At 33.5% G+C, this 20,666-nt stretch overlaps 1 non-coding gene across 1 annotated transcript; it reads left to right on the top strand.

The window, feature by feature from the left end:
* Positions 1 to 1,024: 1,024 nt before the first annotated feature.
* LOC131180531 (small nucleolar RNA R71) lies at positions 1,025 to 1,131 on the top strand. Its single transcript, XR_009149298.1, has one exon. It is a non-coding gene; the product is annotated as a small nucleolar RNA R71 (small nucleolar RNA).
* Positions 1,132 to 20,666: the final 19,535 nt, after the last annotated feature.

The following is a 20,666-nucleotide window of genomic DNA, read 5'->3' on the forward strand; positions in this document are numbered from 1 at the left end:
GCAATGGTGGCTTCTACAGTGCAAGAGGCACATATTTCTCTTCTATTTCCTTTTTAGCCTCTTTCTCTTCATTTACTTCCTTACTAGCTTTAGCTTTAGTTGAAGTGGATTCACTCTCACACTCATCTTTCTTTTCTATTAACTTTACTTTAATTTCCTATTCTTCCCCCATTACCTTTCCACTTCTTAAAGTAACCGCATTGCATTGATCCCTTAGATTCTTAGGTTGGCTAGGAAGCTTCCCAAAAGCTTTACTATTTGAAGAGCTAGCTTGTTGAGCTATTTATTTCTCTAACATCTTGTTATGTGTTGCCATTTGATCCACTTTAAATGTTAATTGAGAAATCATTTCTTATTGACTTTGATGGCTTACTAGTAACTCAATTATGGCTTCCAATCTAGCTGTCTTGTTTGGTTGTGCTTGTTATGGTGGAGTAGGTGCATTTTGAGGTTTAGGAATTCTAGGAGGAGGACCACTATTCTGCTGAAAATTTTGATGTTGTTGATACCCAAATGGCTGCTAAAAATTCTAGTGTTGTCCTTGTCTACCTCCCAAGAGAAATTGGGGTGGTTTCTCCATGCTGGATCATAAGTTGCAAAAAATGGGTTACCACCTGGTCTTTGATTGTAGTTCCCCATATAATTCACTTGTTCATTTGAAAAGTCTTGATCAAATGCAGGAAAATTAGTTGCATAGTTGACATTTGCAGCTCCAACATCTGCTGAATTACTTGAACCTCCAACTGAAGAATCTACTTTCATGTTTAGCTTGTCCATCTTCCTTGTTAAAGCATCAAACTTAGCATTAATCATATTCATGGCATTAAGCTTAAACATACCAGCTGGTTTCTTGATCTCATTCCTCTCACAACTCCACTGATAGTTATTATAAGCAATTTTGTCTAAAGCAGAAAAAGCTTCATCAGATTTCTCTATAAGATCACCTCCAGAAGATGTATCAATTGTACTTCTAATAGCTGGTGAAACTCCATTATAAAAGTGTTGAACAGGCATCCACTTAGGAATCCCATGGTGTGGACATCTCCTTTGCAAATCCTTGTATCTCTCCCATGCTTCATATAAGCTCTCATCATCTCTAGGTTTGAAAGAAGTCAGCTCATTTCTTAGCTTAGCTATCTTACTTGGTGGAAAATATTGAGCTAAAAATGCTTAAGAAAGTTCATCCCATGTTGTGATAGAACTCGGTGGCAAAGAATGTAACCACTTTCTAGCTCGATCCTTCAAAGAGAAAGGGAATAATCTGAGTCGAATTGCGTCATCAGGAGCTCCATTTATCTTCAACATATCACTGATCTCAAGAAAGTGTGCTAGATGCACATGTGGACTTTCACTTGGACTTCCCCCAAATTGTGATTGTTGTACCATCTGACAGAGTGTAGGCTTCAATTCAAAATTATTAGCTTCTACTCTTGATCTTGTGATACTTGGCATGAAATCGCCAATTTTAGGATAGGCATGATCTTTCACAGAACGATTGTTATTATTATTATTAGCCATTTCTTCTTGTGGTTGCTCTTGCTTTTGTGCTCTTTCTTGTTGTTGTTAAGCTCTAAATTCAGCTTTTCTCCTCTTAGCTTCTGCTCTTAAAGCTCTTGCTGTCTTTTCTATTTCTAGATCAAAGAACAAATTGATTTCTTCACTTTTTGTCCTTCTCATAAAATAAAAGTACTCGAAAACCAAAATAAATAAATTCTCAAAGCAAATTGGTAAAATAAATTAAAAATAAAATACCCAAATTAACCAAACAGACAATCGTTCAATATTAAATAAAAATTAAATCATTGGCAAAGGTGCCAAAAACTTGATTTATGAATCCACAAGTATACAGCTTGTATCAATTAATAAAGTGATAAGTCAAGTATCGTTCCCACAAGGATTTGCTGTTTGAGTATCAAATTATGAATGAAGTGATTATTTTGGCTAATGATCAATGAAAGTAAAATGTAAACATAAATGAACTAGGTAAAATTGACAAATCTAAACAAAATAGATAAAGAGCAAGCAAATAAATTCTAAATCTAGATGCAATTGAACTAAATTAATAATGAGCAATTGAAATTAAATGCTAATTAATAGTAAAATGATTCCAGAGTTGGGGGTTCATGCATAAATTAATTGGGATTTGTCTTGGTTATTCTAATTTTGAGGAAAAATAGAGTTTGAAGGTGATTGATCCTTGATTCATTTGATATCTTTTTCAAGTAAATCAAAGTGTATTTTAAGAAAACCAAACCTACTTTCATATGATATTTGATTAACTTAAAACCCATTAAGTTTTGTAACTAATTAATAATTCCTCTTAAAACCCTAGTTTATTTCTAAATCTAGGTGATTTTAAGTTTCAATCCTTGATTATCTATCAATGATCTTCACCTTTTGGTCCTTCAATCAAAGATTAACACAATACCTAATGGGTACCAACATTAGGCAAGTAAATTAAGTACACAAGGAAAGAATCAAAACTTATATTTATATAAAATATGGAAATAACCAGTCCAAATCCATAAATTAATCTAAAACATATTTTTCAACTCTAAAATCTAAAGATTCTGCTCACTCATATTGGTATTTACAAGAGAAATTGATGGAAAAGTAAAGAAAAACATGATAAAGGACTAAAAATAAAAAAATCCAGGTAGAAGAATCCAAAATTCTGAGTCCTGGAGCTTTCAAAAATGGCTGCAGCAGCTCCTTTTTTTTCAGAATCGATGGCATCCACATCCCTTCTATTTTTATGATATTATCTCCTTTTTTTCTTGTTGTTACCTCTTGTGGCAAAGACTAAAAAATGATGCTTTTATATAGTCCCAAAAGTTGCCCTAAAATTGGATAAGAGCCAAGGAGTGGATAGAAAATGAGGTATAAAAATATCCAGGTCAGTAAAGCTGTTCATGTTCTGGGCAGTCTGCTTAGGGTACTGCTTACCCTAAGTAACATCTTCAATAATTTTCAGCCTCTGCATGCATTGTCTGCTTAAGGTTAAGTAAACCCTCAGCAAATCTTGATAGGTTGGGGATAAAATGAGTTTTTCTGCTCATGTTTGACTTCCAGTTTGACCTGAGTTGCACCTTAAACACTGCTGCTTACCCTAAGCAGCATCTCAAGTAGGACCCAAAGCAAATCTCGACAAGTTTGTGGATGAAAACTTGAATGTGTTGGATTTAAGCTGTGCTTGACTTGTGGCTTGCCCTATGCTTAAAGTTAATCAATATGACATACCCTGAGCAATATCATAAGCAAAATCTCAAGCAAATTTCGGCTACTTAATCTTTCAAGGCTTGATTTCTTCAACTTTTCTCCATGCTTAAGGGGCTCCAAATTTCTTCAAATCACTTCCTAATGTACTCATTGACCTTTAATTTGCCACAAAAATTTATTAAAAATAATAAAATTATAAAAATCAAATATAAAGTAACTAAAGTTAACAAATAAGCGAAAATTAAGTGAAAAAACATAAAATATACTAAAATATAAGGGCAAAATAGATGCAAAGCTACCCTAAAATGCCTATATGAAATTAGTGCAATAATAATCAAACATAACATAGAACCTAACATGCACATATCATTCATCACATAACATAGAGGGACTCAACCCTATTGGACATGTATTTTCCTAACTGTGCTGGTTAACATACTTCCTTTCACCTCTATTCTATACTTTTACTAGCATCTAGGTCCACTCATCTAATCTAAAGCCCTAATACCAACTTTGTAATTATGCAAATTGGGAGCCGTTACCAATGCTAGGAATCGAGTCAGCTTAAGGCTGCTAAAACCAGTAATAAGCTTAAAACCTGAAAAAAAAAAACATACATACATTCTTGCATCTCACCATTTAAGCATATTTCAAACTATTACACCTTAGTCTTTTCATCCATACATAAACATACTTAACATAAAAATGGTTCATAATTTAGACCTTAATATACATAAGATTCAAAGTGTAATGGTTCAATATGCATACCCTCAAAAGGGATAACATAATATATACATCATAATACTTAAAAAATTTTTACATATTTTCAACTTCCTTTAATCACCAGCACAGTACTATCTGTTCATAAATTACATGTCCTTCTACCCATATACCATACATAAAGGAAGGGCTAAGGCTATCCTTGATGCTCTCTTTTCAAAGAACTCTTCTAGTTTTGTAACCTTGCACTTGGGGGGTTAAGGGAATGGGGTAAGCTTACGCAAGCTCAATGAGTAAACTAACCATCAATAATTATATCATTCATTCACACATGTGTAATGCATCATTCATGTGGGTTTTCACATCACAAACATTTCATGTAAAATAGATATTATCACTAGTAACTCCCTAAACTTTTCTCTTAAACATGACCTATGTCATGCACCCTGAGGCAACTTATAGACCTCCCTTGAAGGGCAACTTAAAGATCTCCCATTGGGATTTACTTATGGATCCATAACATACGTAACGTTACATAGTCATAACATGGGGGGAGATAGTGGGTCATCCAATATCCATCAATGCACCAATAACAAATTATGCAATATTTTCATGTTTTAGATGCATACATCCTAACTAAATATGACATTGTTAGAAGAAAGAATAAAAGTAATGAGGGAAAGGATTGTGTATTTATCTGTGTCTTATTTACAGAGATATTACATCTATTTATACATGAGAATATGAGCTAATTTAGACAAGAATAATAATTGTTGTAATTATGCTACACAAATCTCCTATAATCATACTAATTGTTGTAATTATGCTACACAAATCTCCTATAATCATGCTAATTGTTGTAATTATGCTAACACTCCCCTCAAACTCAAAGTGGTAGCATAGGTGCCAACTTGAGTTTGCTTAAGAGATCCTGAAAGTGAGTGGGAGGATGCATTTTGGTGAATATATCAGCGGTTTGGCTGACAGAGGAGACAGGAATCAAACATATGGTGCAATGAGCAACATGATGATGTACAAAATGACAATCAATTTCGATGTGTTTGGTACGCTCATGAAATACATCATTATGAGAAATCTGTATGTCACTTCTATTATCATAATGAAGCATTGTGGCAGAAGAATGAGTGACACCCAAATCAGTTAATAACCACCATAACCAAAGTAATTCAGATGTAGCATCAGCAAGAGCATGATATTCAGATTCTGTGCTAGAACGTGCAATAACAGTTTGCTTTTTGCTACGCTAAGAGATAAGAGAATTACCCAAGAAGAAACAATAACCAGTTGTAGAGCGACGATCTGTCAGATCACCAGCCCAATCAGCATCAGAGTAGCCAGATAATACTAGGGAGGAGGTAGCGAAAAAGTGCAAACCATGAAAAAGAGTGCCTTTGATATAACGAAGGATTCGAAGTACTACAGCGAAATGAGTTGAGCGAGGAGCGGACATAAACTAGCTGACCAGATGAACAGTATAGGAAATATCATGTCAAGTAACTGTGAGATAAACAAGACTCCTAACAAGCTGTCGATATAAAGTAGGATCATTAAGAGGAGTGCCATCAAGAGCTGTAAGTTTGCAATTGAGCTCCAATGGGGTTGATACTGTTTTGCTATCAGTGATGCTTGCTCGAGAAAGTAAGTCGGATGCATACTTGGCTTGAGATAGATAATAGCCATCAGAATTTTGAGAAACTTCAAGACCCAAAAAATAGTTGAGAGAACCCAGGTCTTTCATTTCAAAATGCTGAATGAGATAATGTTGTAACTTTAAAATACCAGATGAATCATCTCCTGTTATTATCATATCATCAATATAAAGCAACAGAAGAACAATACCATTGTCAGTTCGGTGAGTGAATAATGCAGAATCATGTGGACTAGAGAAAAAATCAAGTTGAGCAAGAGTGGAACTAAATTTGGCAAACCAGGTACTGGGAGCTTGTTTTAATCCATATAAGGCTCGCCAAAGTTTGCAAACCTTATGAGGAGAATGATAACCAGGAGGAGGATGCATATAAACCTCTTCTGTTAAATCACCATGAAGAAAAGCATTTTTGACATCCATCTGGAAAAGTTTCCATTTACGAACTGCAGCAATAGCTAAGAAACTGCGAATAGATGTTAATCGGGCCATTGGAGCAAAAGTTTCTTCATAGTCGAAACCATACTCTTGAGTGTACAATTTGCCTACTAAGCGAGCTTTGTAGCGTTCAATAGTTCCATCAGAACGGGTCTTGATTTTGTAAATCCATTTGCAACCAATAGGGTTCTTGTTTGGTGGAAGATCAACTAAATCTCAAGTATGAGTTTTCTCTAAAGCCTGAAGTTCATCAGTCATAGCTTGCTGCCAAAGAGGGTCAGTACTTGCCTCACAATAAGAACAAGGCTCATGAAGGGTTGCAATAGTAGAGTAACAGTGAAAATCAGAAAGATAATGAGGAGTTTCTCTTACACGGGTAGAACGACGAAGAGTAGTGCTAGGAGAAGATGCAGGCGCAGGTACTGGATCAACAACTGGTGCAGATTCAAAAGTGGCAGGTGTGGTTGGGCTAATATTGAGCACATCATAATCACTTGGATCAGGACTTGGAAACAGCTCTTTGGAGGAGTCAGTGAAAAATAAAGAGTCAGTATTGATAGAGTGATGAAATTTGGAAAGAGAAGAGAACATAGTATTGTCCTAAAAGGTAACATGACGAGAGATGCGTAACTTATTAGAAACAGGATCCCAACAACGATACCCTTTGTGTTCAATGCCATAACCAAGAAAATAACATAGATGAGCATGGGGTTCTAATTTGGTATGTTCATGAGGTTGTAAAAGAACAAAGAAACACATCCAAAAGGTTTAAGGATGGAATAGTCAGGAGGTTGTCCAAACAACTTTTCAAAAGGAGATAAATTATGAAGAACCAAAGTAGGAAGATGGTTAATAATATAAACAGCATGAAGAGCTGCTTCTCCCCAAAATTTTTCTAGACATGAGGCAGAAAGAAGAAGAGTACGTACAGAATCAAGAATATGGCGATGCTTGCGTTCGGCTCACCCATTATGTTGAGAGGTGTGAGGACAAGAACGTTGAAAAACAATGCCTTGTTGACTAAGAAACTGAAGCAAAGAAGAATCCCGATATTCCATGGCATTGTCTGTTCGGAGAATTTTAATGTCACAAGAGAACTGAGGTTTAATCATTTTTGCAAATGTGATGTAAATTTGTGATAACTCAGATCGATGTTTCAAAAAATATATCCAAGTAAACCGAGAATAATCATCAATAACTATCATAAAATAACGAAAACCATTTATTGAAGAAATAGGAGAAGGACCCCAAATGTCAGAATGAATTAAACCAAAAGGAGTGTCTGAAGTAGTATTATTATGAGAAAAAGATAATACAGGTTATTTTGCAAGCTGACAATTTAAACAATTAAATGACTCAAACTTAGTAGATCCTAATAATCCACGAGAAATTAAAGGTTGAATTTTACTGGCAGAAGCATGACCAAGACGAAGATGCCATTGGTGAATGGAGGAATTAGGGATTGTAGCTGCAGACACAAATCTCTAAGGCAGATGTAAAGATGTAAGCTCAAATAATCGACCCACTCTGCGACCCTCCCCAAGAATCTGTCCCGTTTGTGGATCTTGTACTTGGACACCATGGGGAGAAAAAATAACATTTAGTGCCTTTTCACACAACTGACCAACAGAAATAAGATTGAGTGCCAAATTAGGGATATAATAGGTGTCAGGGAGATGAAGATTTGAGGTAGACACATGACTAGTATGTGTGATATTCATGTTAGTACCATTTGTAGTATGGATTGGTGGTAAGGAAGATACAGGTTTTGCAAAAGACAAGAATTTAAGATTAGTGGTCATATGATTACAACATGGAGAGTCAAAAAGCCAATAAGAATTACCCAGAGTGGCAGACATAGTAATAGGAGAATCAGAAGAGATAACCTATTTGAATAGTGCCTCAAGATCACTCATGGTGATGGCAGTAGAACCCTCAGTAGCAGCAATAGCAGTGACATAGGTTTTGAAATATCAGATTTCTCCATTGATAACAAGATGAGGAGAAAAAAATATGGTATAGTAACAGGAATGAAAGAATGAACCAGAACAGATTGTAGAGAGAGAAGAGAGACCCCAGAAACTAAAAATAAAAGCTTTACGACTCTGATACAATGTTAGAAGAAAGAATACAAGTAATGAAGGAAAGGATTGTGTATTTATCTGTGTCTTATTTACAGAGATATTACATCTATTTATACATGAGAATATGAGCTAATTTAGACAAGAATAATAATTGCTGTAATTATGCTACACAAATCTCCTATAATCATGCTAATTGCTGTAATTATGCTAATAGACATGATGCATGAGGATGCTCATTAATTATCTATAAATAGTTTTCATTTTATTAAGGTTAGAGTTACCTTTTGTAGCCTATCAATTACCTTACTCGAATGGGGGCTATCTTCGGATCCACACCCTTCCGAGTCCTTCAAGCTTAATCCTAGAAAATCGAACCCTAAAGTGTTATATAAGGTTTTAGAAATCTATACATATCATAAACATCCTATTCTAGGCCATTAGGAACCTTGAAACCATGTTTTGGAGCTTTAGAAAAAAAGGGAGAAAAAGTGAGACAGAACCTTCTTCGGCTACCGAAGTCCTGAAGGGCTGCCAAAGTCTTAGGCTTTGGATAATATTTTTATCCAATGCCGACTTCAACTGCCGAACCTGAATTTTTTTTTTTCCAGATTTTTTGAGAAACTGCATGCTTCGGCTACTGAACCTCTGGCTTTTAACAGCCGAACCTGGAAATTTTTAGAATTTCCAAGTTGAAAACCTATAGATTCCTACTTCCATCAACACTTAAACTCATTTCATAGTTCCAAAATACAACCCCATCTCATATACTCATCTTTGGGGCCTAAAACAACTTGAAATCATGCTTAATACCTACATACTTTAATAAAAAACTCAAGTCTTAGGTTTTCCCCAAACCCAACATAGCATATGCATGGATTTCTTTAAATCCATCATGGGAAATTAGCTATTTAAGGCACAGAACACTTAAACATAATTATTCTAACTATAAAACATACAATTTCAACTGAAGATCATAAAACCCTAACCCTAACATGCATAAATTTACCCAAAAACTTAACTTAAAATAAATTTTCATGAAATTAAAGTTATAAAAATATAATCCCTCATCAATTTTCTTAGATATGTCCATTAGATCAAGAAGAAAAGAAGGTTACCTCTTTTCTTGAAACTTGGAGGTGGGAGAACCAAAACTTCAAAACTTAAATATACTCTTTCACACTTTTAAATAGAAGAATTCCTCTCTAGATCCTTAAAAATCTAAGGAAATCTCTTTAAAGAGCTCCTTGCATGCCCCGGTATATGACACCCCTTACCCGTCTACAGTGTAGCCGAGCAAGTTATGCCACTCAGTGTGCCGGAGCACCAATTCTTATTTTAATTACAATTTATCCCTTTTAATTCATTTATTTACAATTTTTGATAAATCTGAATTTTTCTGCAATTTTTATAGAAAATCAGGCAGAGTGCCGGCTATAAATTGGAAAAACAGTTCTTCTGAACCTATTTAAAAACACTTCCAATATAATTTTCAAATCCAAACTCCATTATACACACTTATCTCAACTCAATCTCAAAATCTCAATACTATTTTCAAAAATTTTTCTTTTCTGTTCACATCATCACTGGAAGCACATTCATAAATATTTCTCAACATAATATACAAAAAATTTCAATAACATGAAATTTCATATATTTACATTATCAAATAATTTCAAAAGTTTATGGTTACAATCCAAAACTAATACAAAATTCAAAATACAAAATGCTACCCCAAAGTCCTAATGTCCTACCATGTGCACTGCAGATGTGAGGTGACTCTGGACTCCAGATGCAGATTTGAAGGCTCACCCGATCTGATGTCTGCTGGGCTCCCCAGCTAGGTCTCCAGTACCTGCGCGTGGCAAAAGCGACGCGTTAAATAATTCTGCTTAGTGGTGACAATATAAAATAAAATAAAAATGAGTATGTAGAATGTATGTTTACATTTTTTGTAGACTTAATTTCTGATATTTATTGCAGTATTATTTGATTAAAATTTGATAAAATTTATTATCATTGCTCGAGTAAGCCATACTAGTCAACTGGACTGGATAAACGGGTAAACTGGCATTGGGTACTAAGTACCTCGAACCATCACACCATCGGTCACGTTGTGTCTCCCGGTGTGCAACAGAACAGCTAATAAGCTGTAATAATCATCAGGGATAAAACCCGAGTGTAACAACTCAAATAACATAGCCAAAGGCTATTATGTCACAGAATGGCATGGGAAGCCATGAAACACAGAATGGCATGGGAAGCCATGAAACACAGAATGGCATGAAGCCATATGCAGTACTGCTAACAGAACCCTATTGGCATGCCAACCTATCCAAACCAATCTTGCTAGGTATACTAGGGCATGTTACACTTTTAAGTTTCACAATTCTTGAAAATCAAGTTTTAATGTTACTATTCATTTCATTAGTCAACTAAAATGTTGACTTTTGCATAGACAATAGGTACATTGGTTCTAATACTCCCAACATACCACATTTTGCATCCTAATTTTGTTTGTATTGGTTGCCAATACCATTTCTAAGCTTAATGTTAATTGCACAAAATTTTCAGTTTTCAAGCTTTATGTTTATTATTCCATTAGTCATTGTTGCAGTGGGAATTTAGCAAAATGATCAACATGGAAGTTATTTCTTATTTTGTCTAGTTATATTTCCTTTTTTGAATCACTCCATTTGGAGTTTTGTAGCTCAAGTTATGGTCCAAAAACCACAACTGGCCAGATTGAAATTTTTCCAGAATTTCTGGACTGACTAAATCTACAATACTTGGAGCAGTGGCTGCAACTCACTTTTTGAATATGTTGTGGTTATAATTTGGGTTAGGTTTCTTCATGAAAGTTTTTGGTTTATATCTCAGATTATTGCTGGTAAAATTTCAGGTCAATTGGACCTTTCTACACTGAGTTATGACCAAATAACTAAACACTGTTCATTAAGTCATTTTGCCCAGGCTGAATGCAGGTCACCCAGATTAGGGCAATCTTTTGGTCAACTTAGTTTGGTTTTCTGGGTATAGTTTCTTCACCAAAGTTGTGCCATTATGTGTCTTGTTTCATGTCTAATTGGCCTTGCACCAATTGAACCTCTACAATTTCAGTTATTGCTGCCCAAACCTGCTGGACTCATGCCCAGTCCTGCAGGTCACCAAGGGCAACCACACCAAACTCCAATCCCACTACACAATTCACTTCATTTTTTATTTAAATAGAACCAAATGGTCACTAATTGACCATTAAAACTTACTTTCATCATCACATAATCAAAGTCTCATTTTTCACTCCAAACCCTAACTCAAACATTACAAATCATGCATTATCATTGCATTTCATCAATCCACTTAAGAGATACATATTGAGGGCAGCCATACTACCATTTTAACTCCATAAAACTCATCACAATCATATCCCAACCAAGGCTGCTGAAATTTAGGGATGGCATACAAATTGTATTTCATCAATTTCTTTGTCATTTGCACTCATTTATAGTCCTTAAACATGAATTTGAAGTGAAAACCAAGGTTAGGTCACAAACCTCTAATGGAGTGAGATTACCCACTTACTAGGGTTCCTCTTTTCCTTTTCTTTTTGCTCCCAAAAGACTCTCCAAGGTGTAAGAATACTTTTTTGTGTTGGGAGTATAGGGTTTAGTGGGACAAAAGCTAGGAAAATCAAGCTTTGAAAAGCTTGTTTATGGTTAGCTATGGAGGAGGGGTGACGGCAAGAAGAAGATAGGTAGAAGGAGTTCTGATTTTTTTCATTTTTCAGCCATTTAGTCTCTTTTAAATAAACTTATGCCATGTGTCAACATTGGATTGGTTGGGGGAATTTTAATGACATCATTATGATGTCATAATGCCATTTTTTTTCATTTTCTATCCTTTTCTTGTCTATTTAATTTCAATTAAATTTTTAGCAACATTTATTCACATTTTATGTCATATAAATTATTTATTTAATTGGAAAAGTTGGCAAAAAATCATCTCTGAAGACAAAATGATCAAAATGCCCTCCGTTTGGGTTAACGAGCCAAAATTGTGTGTACCGATAGAAAAATTTTTCTAAGTATTTTCTTGGCATTCTAATGCCATAAGAACCTCAATGACCCTTCTCTGGAGTCCTAAAAATTATTTTATAATTTTTTCCTCCGGTCTAGGGTTGCTAACGGCCTTCACCGTCACTTCCCCTACGGGTTACTCATCCCTGGGGTTTCGGCTCGTTTAACCTTAGTGTATTTGGTTTCTAAAATTTTTTCTTGATTGTTATGAGCTTTATTTAATTTTTTTATAACTCCTCACTCTAGTTTATTTATAATTTCAAACATTCTAGCTGTCCGGACCGACATTGGTCACTGGAAGAGTAGACTGTACGGACTAGCTAAAGTGTGGATGTTACACGGTAGTTAAGAGAGAGAGAAAAGAAGGAAAACCCTATTGTTTTGGGCAAAAAACGAGTTGTGATCTCTTTTATACCCTTGATAGTCAGGGGACTTTCGACCGTCGAAATCCATACTTTTTGCTGCTAGAGTCTGTTCTGCCCAAATGGGCATCTGAATCATAACAAGGACTTTGGCTACCGAAGTTCCTTATGCTAAAAATAACTACTTTTAGGAAATAAAACTTTTAGAATATATTTTTTTTTATTTTTAAATATATTTGAACACATCATGCATATATAAGCATATTTTCACATCTTACTGCCACTCCTTTATTAGTGAAGTTTTACTTTTCACCCAAATATCTCGTCAAGGACATCATTTGTCTGTGAAACCTTAAGTTTTACGAGAATTTCTCATCTACAACAGGAATTTCGACGTTGAAAAGTAGTAGATGTTACACTACTAAAACTAAGCGAGCATTAAATCACAAGAAATTGAATGAAACATAAAACTTATAATATTGAATAAACAACAATGCAAATCCATTGATTAAATCATAGCATTACAAGGGCTAACAAAAAAATAGAGTTCTACAAACCTAACTTTGAAATCAAAGCATTTACTAACTCATGTTCATGAATACGAAGAAAACTAAGAAATAAAATGAAATAAACATCAAAAGGAGAAGGAATATAAGAACCCAGTAAGATTTATAGTCTTGAAGGTGTAGAAATCTCACGTTGAACCTCCTTGGTGCGTAGAAAATAAAGCAATACCCTGCTGTCTCTTCTCTCCTTCTCTACAATCTAAAAAATAATAATAATAAATAAAAATACTAGTTACTATTTATTTCTACTTCTATTTTTACTTGTGGCTAAACCTAAGAATATGATGTATGTATATAGTACCAAAAAGAAAACCTTAATAGGCTAAAAAAATACAAAAGTTTTGAGAGAAGAATCCAAAACATGTAGGTTGAGTCAAATGGAGAAAGAAAAATACATGACCCTATGTAATTTTAAAGGAGAATTACATAAGCTCATGTAATTTGTTTGGATTAGCACAACTTCAAATCTGGAGAATTCAAAAGGTATATTAAAATAGCACAAGGCTGTGTAATTTTCATATGATGGAAGAGCACGAACAGAAACAATAGTCATGTTTTTTTTAGTGTAACTTTTTGTTTCTTTTTCAATTATGCACTTGAAAATTGCATTGGCTTATGTAACGATAAACTTCACTTGCGAACTTCTTAAAATGACGTTACACAGCCAGAAACACAAAGCGTACTCTAGTTAGTGCAAATTTTTGTTTCTCTTAAAATTTGTTCTTTTTCCACTTTTCTTCTATAGCTACTTAGGCTTCCAAATCAACACAATTATCATTCCAAAGACCCATAATGCTTGAAATTAACCTATAAAAGAAAGAAAATAACCATTAATTGTAAAATTATTAAAATTATGCAAATGTAAGAAAAACATAAATAAAAGCATATAAAAATAGCTATTAAAGGGCAAAATGGATGCAAAACAAGTCCTATATACCTATATAAAATGAATGCATCAAATACCCCTAAAAAGAGAAAATGACTTAAACACCCTTAAATAATCATCCCTCTTCCTTACCCCTCTTCTCTCTCTCTCTCTCTCTCTCTCTCTCTCTCTCTCTCTCTCTCTCTATATATATATATATATATATATATATATTTCATCTTAACACATAAACACACACACTCACTCTCTCTCTCTCTCGGTAGTTTTCTTGGCCTCTCTCCCTCTCACTCTCTCTATAGTTTTGTTTCAATCTCTCTCTAGCAAGAATATATTATAGGTAAAAAAATCTAAATTCAATAAAAAAAATACAGATAATTAATAAGAAAAATATAAAATCATACAACATCTAATTAAATCCAATTCTACAATCTCTAAACTCATATATAATTTCATAACCAAATCCAAGTACAAATAAAAAAAAAATCAATTTACACAAATTTCACCTATAATCAAATTTAACAAATAAAAAAAAATAAAACTGAAATTGATTCAACAAACCCATAATCAAAATTAAAATTGATTCAACAAAGCCAAAATCAAAACTAAAATTGATTTAACAAACCCAAAATAAAAATTGAAAGTGATTCAACAAAACAGAATCAAAATGGAAATTGATTCAACAAAACCCAGAATCAAATTTAAAAATTCAATAAATAGAGAATCAAAACTCTCTAATGCAAGTAAAATTGACAGCAAAAGTTATTTATCTTTAAAACCCATGATCTAAAATTTGCCTCTAGGTAAAGCAACAAAATTGATCACTGGTCCATCCATATTACGGTGCATTATGGATTATAAACTTCAGTTAGCAGAGATTATAAAATAGAAAACTTGATAAAATCTCAATTTACCCTATTTCTATACACACAAAGGTGACTCATTTGCTATTGGCTAAGATCTCATCCCAATAATGGAGGAGGACCACAGTCCGTACCAATAAGAGCTAGCCATTGGATATTGGCTTATTGCATGCATTTACATTGGTATTGCCCTTTCTTGCTTTCAGTAACTAGGAACTATTTAAATTATTTTAGTTCTTGTAAAATTATTATAAAATAGAGGAAAATAAATAAAAGGAACTAAAATATTTTTAAAACACAATCAAACGAAATCAACAAAGATATTATAATGCACTTCATTATTAAAGTGAAATGTCACTCGTCATAAAATGTGAAAGAGAATGTATATTAGTTTTACCCAGTCTTTAACTTAAGCCCCTCGAGGTTCATAGCCAATCATTTGAGAGTATGGACCATTGTAATGAAAGATACATGAATTAAAAAGATTACTCAGGGTTTGTTTATTTTATAAAAAATAATTTATGTTCATGAATATTTAATATTTTCTATGAAAATATTTTTCATTATTTAGGTGTAATATTTAATAAATGATATATGTTTATCTCATGCATATAAAAAGGTTTCAAATTTTAATAAAATTATCAAAATTTAAAAGATGACTTTTTTTTAGAAAGTTATTTTTCTTAAAAATAGCTTAATTTTTCTTCTAATTATGGTTGATCTATTTTTCTAAGTGTTCCAAATACTAAAAAATAAAGAAGATATTTTTCACAAAATAAACGTAGCCTTAATTTTGATTATATAACCCACATAAAACATAAATATATTATGAGTCATTCTTTGAATAATAATAATAATAATAATAATAATAATAATAATAATAATAATAATAATAATAATAATAATAATAATAATAATAATAATAATAATAATAATAATAATAATAATCATAATAATATTGTGATCCATGAAAATTACTTGTGGGTATGAATTTGCAAAATATAAAATAAGTAGGTCAGTAGTCCATCAAATATGGACCCGGTGAGAACCCTTCGACGCTCAAGTTAGAGCTAGTATGAGAGAATAGTATATTTGATTGATTAAGGAGAAAGAACATACCTTTACAGGTGATCTGATTTATTTATATAGGATATAGACAAAGGTTGGTTATGGTAAGTCAACTATGTAATTATATAAATATTATTAGCTTGTATAATTATAGGATTACATTTCTATTTATAGTGCATAATTATAGGCATTGCTATATTTGACAATCCTATCAAGATTGCATATCTTTAATCAAGATTCTTTTCTTTTATTGAGCGTGGTCTTAGAGTAGTCGAGCCAATTGAATGAACTTCGTGGTTGAATTATTAAATATTATTAGGTTCATAGGCTATCCAAAAACCCAAGTTACTAGATTAATTATATATATTTTGAGGAGCTATATCATTAGTCCTCCCCCCCCCCCTCCCCCTCGAGTACGAATCTTTAGGTTCGTTTACATGCTAAAACTTTGATCATCGCCCTAATTTTTTTTATTATTTTTTTTAGTGCGGACTATCATCTTGATAAACATGATAATGGTAGAATTTTCGCCTTAGGTGGATTTACACCTTCGATTTGCTTAGTTTGGTGAACTATTCCTTAGGTGAACTTGCACCTTTAATTTGCTTACTTGGTGGGCTATCATTTTAGATGGGGTAAGCACATTTGTTTTAACCTGGCAGACTATTGTCATGAATAGGTTAAGCACCTTTATTTTAGCCTGGTTAACTATTGCCATGGATGGGTTAAACACCCTTAGATTTTTCAGCCTGGTGGATTCTTACCATGGATGGGCTAAGCACTCTTTATTTTAGACTGGTGGACTATTACCATAGATGGCTAAGCACCCTTAGATTTTCTAGACTGGTGGACTATCACCATGGATGGGCTAAGCACTTTTAATTTATTTAGCCTGATAAACCATTACCATGGATGGGCTAAGCACTTTTAATTTATTTAGCCTGATAAACCATTACCATCGATGGGCTAAGCATCCTCAGTTTATTTAGCTTGGCAGACTATCACCGTGGATGGGCTAAGTACCCTCAGTTTATTTAACTTGGTAGACTATCGCTGTGGATGGGCTAAGCACCCCTTAAAATTTATTTACAAAAATAATGCTTGTACAAGTATTTTTGTAAAGATAATCCATATATTACATGTTGTAAACTTATTCATGATTTCTCAATAAACAATATTATAAATGGACTGTATAATGTACATTTCCAAGGGATTTACCAACTAATTTTGATAAAAAATAAAAGCTTTTAGGTTTAAAGAATATTTGAGAGTGATATGTTATTTATAAACATATATTCATATATACATGGGTAAGTAGAAGCTAAATAGAAATCAAAAGCAATGCTAGATCATGGAAATTAGAGCAATAAATTTTAAAATAATTTCAGGTCTCCCTAATCACCATTAATCTTGAAGACATACCTGGACTATAATTTAATCTTGAAAACAAACTTGAACTATAATTTAATCTAATGCAGCTTTTGCTATTACCCCCAAATAATTATAAAAATTAATTTTTAAAATCATATAACCTTTTCAAGTCTCATTAAACTAAAATACAATCATAATTTCTATTCATTTAAAGTCAAGCAATGAATTTAATTTTGATAATAATACAATTCTGTGTCAAGAAAATTCACTAAAATTTTTAGAAAGTTGATTGGAAGCATTTTCAATAAAACATAGCAATGACCCAAAATACAAAACTGAAGGTGTGGTGATGGACTTATTAAATGTGCTCTTTTATAGCTATTAGCATAATTCTTACCATAGAAACATTGACGATTTTGTAAAATAAACAAAAATTATTAAATAAGAATTTTTATAAGTTCAAATAATTTGAAAGTTTCGAAAATTCACAATGATCTCCCATTAATTGTTAAACTATTAGAAATACTCCATAGCAATTGAAAATGTGATGGTTTTTTTCATTAATGTTAAGTCTTTGTAAAATATAATATGAAAATATCGTTGAAGCACATTGTTTATATATAGGCATGTAATAGCAAAAAAGAAAGAGTAATGCAATGATAAAATATTTATACTTACTACAAGAAGAATGTCATTAATTGATTGTCTAAAGGATATATAGCCTTTTGGTAAATTTAAAACAAAACTCATGTAACAGTAAATAAATTTTTTAAATCATATTTGAATAAATTTAGAAATTTCTTAAACATGATAAAAAATTTTTGGCTGAGTTGTTGTAAGCCACAAGCCATCCTCTCACTTGGTTCATTCTCCCATTTTGAGTTCAGAATATAAAGAATATAAAAGAGAGACACGGCTTCTTGTGTTTTTTTCCCATAGACGGCACCACTATTGCACTCCATAAAAATTCCTTGTGGGATGGACCTGTAAAACAGAAAATAAATGGGTCAGAAGTCCACCGGATATGGACCTAGTGAGAACCCTTCGATGCTCAAGTTATAGCTAGTATGAAAGAATAATGTATTTGATTGATTAGGGAGAAAAAACATAGCTTTATAGTTGATCCGATCTCTTTATATAGGATATAGACAATGGTTGGTTATAGTAAGTCAACTATGTAATTCTATAGATATTATTAGCTAGCATAATTATAGGATTATATTTCTATTTATAGTGCATAATTATAAGCGTTGCTATAATTGGCAATCCTATCGAGATTGCTTATCTTTAATCAAGATTTTTTTCTTTTATTGAGTGTGGTCTTAAAGTGATCGAACTAATTGAATGAATCTTGTAGTTGAACTATTAAATATCATTAGGCTCATGGGCTATCCAAAAACCAGAATTACTGTGTTATTTTTGTGGCTTGAATTTTTGGATATGTTTTTTATGGACCCGAATTGTGACTCAACTCGAAAGTTTCACACTGTAACCCAATTGGGATAAAAAGTGAAATCAGTGGTGGTAGCGGAGGACACGGGCCGATAGGCTAGGGCCCAAAGCCCACCACTGATCTCCTTGGGGGTGCAGGGGCAACACCCCCACGGTATGGACTAGTATAAATATTATAATATTCTACCCTTTGCAGTAGAGTTGTGAGATATTCGAGAAACACACTGGGGTTAGGATTTGAGAGTTTTGATTGATTGTATCTTACTCTTTTCATCATAGTGGAACTTTTTTCTCTTATCTTGCCCATGGATGTAGACCTTACGATTGAACCACATTAAATCTTGTGTTATTCTTCTTCTCTTTTCAATACTGTGTGATTGTGCTATTTGTGTGTATGCCTTAGATTTGCGTGCTTGATATAACAAACTGGTATCAGAGTTTTGTGCCCAAAACCTAGGTTTACAGATGGCGTCATCTTCAATAAAGTATGAGATGGAAAAGTTTGATGGTGGATCGAGTTTCAGTCTGTGGAAGATTAAAATTAAATCTTCCTTGATCCTACAGGTCTATGGAAGGCAATCAAGGATAACTTTCTAGAAGGTATGAAAGACTCAGAGAAGGCTGATCTAAAGGAGAGAGCCTTGAGTGCGATTTTCATGAGCGTAACTGATAATGTCCTACACGAGATTGCCGGTAAAAGCTCAGCATTTGCGACATGGAAGAAATTAGAGGAGTTGTACTCTGCCAAATCACTGACCAACTACCTATATCTGAAGAAAAGACTTTATAATCTGAGAATGAGCAAAGGTATGCCCATTAAAGAACATCTGGATGAATTCAATTCAATCATTATGGACCTGAAGAATATTAATATTGAGATTGATAGTGAGGATCAGGCCCTTATTGTGTTATGTTCTTTGCCACCCTCCTATGAAACTTTTGTTGATGTTCTGTTGTATGGGAAAGGCAGTATTCACTAGACGATGTTAGTAATTCTCTAAAATCAGAGGAGTTGAAAAAGAAATTTCCAGATAATAGAGAAAGATTTGAGGGGGAAGGTTTGGTGAGCAAGGGAAGAACACATTCAAGGGAGAGTTCTTCCAGCAGGAAGAAATCTAAGGCCAGATCTAAGTCAAGAATGAAAAAGGCCAACTATTTTGAGTGCAGGGAGCAAGGTCACCATAGGAGAGACTGTCCCAAGTTAAAAAATAAAAAGGGAAAGCAACTAGAAAGTTCTGTGAATATGGTTGATAGTTTTATTGATTCTGATGGTGATGACAGTGCTGGAGAAATTTTTTCCACGAGTTCAGATCATGGACAAAATTCCTAGTTTCTTGATACCAGTGCTACTTATAACATGTGTCAACATAAAAACTGGTTTATCACTTACAAATAGATGAGTGGCAAGGTGTTTCTGGGCAATGATCATGCATTATCTGTTGAAGGAATTGGTAACATCAGATTAAGGATGTTTGATGGCATTGTCAGAACTATAGAGTGTTGGCATATTCCAGAACTAAAGAGGAACCTGATTTCTCTTGGGACACTTGACTCTCATGAATTTAGATTCCATGCAGAGAATGGAGTTCTCAAAGTTTGCAAGGGCTCTATGGTACTCATGAAGAGCAGTTTGGTTTCAAGATTATATTTTCTTCAGGTCAGTACAGCTTTAAGGGAAGCTGCAGTAGCATCCGGAAGCAATAATCAGAATAAGACTCAACTGTGGCATATGCGTCTTGGTCATATGAGTGAAAGAGGATTATCTGTATTAAGCAAGCGGGATTTATTGAACAGGCAGAAAACAGAATCTATGGCCTTTTGTGAACACTGTGTGTTTAGCAAATAGATCATGGTGAAGTTCGACAAAAAGGCAATGTGCAAGACCAGAGGAACGGTGGGTT

Source organism: Hevea brasiliensis, chromosome 5 (assembly GCF_030052815.1).
Source record: "Hevea brasiliensis isolate MT/VB/25A 57/8 chromosome 5, ASM3005281v1, whole genome shotgun sequence".
Classification (NCBI taxonomy): domain Eukaryota; kingdom Viridiplantae; phylum Streptophyta; class Magnoliopsida; order Malpighiales; family Euphorbiaceae; genus Hevea; species Hevea brasiliensis.